The 1159-nt window shown below is 37.9% G+C and overlaps 1 protein-coding gene across 1 annotated transcript in view; it reads right to left on the reverse strand.

The window, feature by feature from the left end:
• The window catches only part of LOC104958631 (pyridoxal-dependent decarboxylase domain-containing protein 1-like), a 2210-nt gene extending 1323 nt beyond the window's left edge, over positions 1–887 (reverse strand). The window contains exon 1 of the mRNA XM_010786389.1: positions 800–887. The gene's annotated coding sequence lies outside the window, so the exon portion shown is untranslated. The remainder of the gene's footprint in view (positions 1–799) is intronic.
• Positions 888–1159: the final 272 nt, after the last annotated feature.

Genomic DNA, 1159 nt, shown 5'->3' on the forward strand with positions numbered 1-1159 from the left:
GTGATCTCTGCTTTCAGATAAACCTTCACCTCTGAGAAGTGTCTTCACCTTCATTTGTTTATAGCTAATTCATGTGTTTAGTCCAGTGCTTCTCAAAGTGTGTTCCGCGGACCACTGGTGGTCCGTGAGCGCCCCCTAGTGGTTCGTGAGTATATTGGTAACATTTCACATTTGAAATAAATTAATTTAAGTTTTCCGCACTCTCACGGGAATATCTCCGCAATGGAGCGAGCTTAAGTTTCACTTTCAATTGCCTGATATAGCCCAGTGCAACACCTTCATCACACATTTTACCACTTGTTTGTACCATTTTCAGGCGATTTGTGATCTGTTCTAGAAAAACGATGTGATTTTGGATATCTGTGGAGTTAGGTGGTCCGTGAGTGTTTTTTTATTGGTTAAGTGGTCCTTGGTATGAAAAAGTTTGAGAAACACTGGTTTAGTCCACATACTCACGTTATTACCAAAAACTATATTTTTATTTTACTATACAGTATTTGTGTACTTTCTGTTCATCTTATTCTCTTTTACCTATTTACTTATTCCTGTTGTTTACTTCATCATTGTGTTTCTTGCAATATTTTCGTGTTTTCTTCTTTAATGTTTAAGGTATATTGCATGTTGAACCGTTGACAACCAGTCCTCCAGATGTGTATTGCCAACAATTACACTGTAGCTATTGTGTAAATGACAATAAAACCATTACATCTTGAATATTTATAGTTTTAACAGTTTTCCTCCCAGCATTTCCTTCCTTGTTTCCACTGACAGTACTATGATATTTCTCAGTTGTGCTTACGGTTGGCTTGGCTTGTCCTCATCCTCCTCCTCATCATGAAGGAGGTTGTGAACTAGGTGCAGCACAGTGGCAACATCCTGACCCCTGCACAGGAGACCCAAAGAAACAAGTTATAAGCTTCTGTAACTTTCTCAAAACAAAACAGTTCCATGCTTTATCCTCACTTTGTATAAAATGTGCATTGATTGTGTCCCCTCTTATTCAATGTACCCATTCAAATGAGCAGATAAGCTCAGTAAGCTTTACACTGCCAAGAGAGCTTCCGATTCTCAGATCTACTGTTAGTTAGTTCGTTTTATTAGATTTAATGTACTGTTTAACAGTTTTAAAATGTCACAGATTACTGACAAACCCTCACCA

Source organism: Notothenia coriiceps, unplaced genomic scaffold, assembly GCF_000735185.1.
Source record: "Notothenia coriiceps isolate Sejong01 unplaced genomic scaffold, NC01 NC01_scaffold00001064, whole genome shotgun sequence".
NCBI classification, from domain to species: Eukaryota; Metazoa; Chordata; class Actinopteri; order Perciformes; family Nototheniidae; genus Notothenia; species Notothenia coriiceps.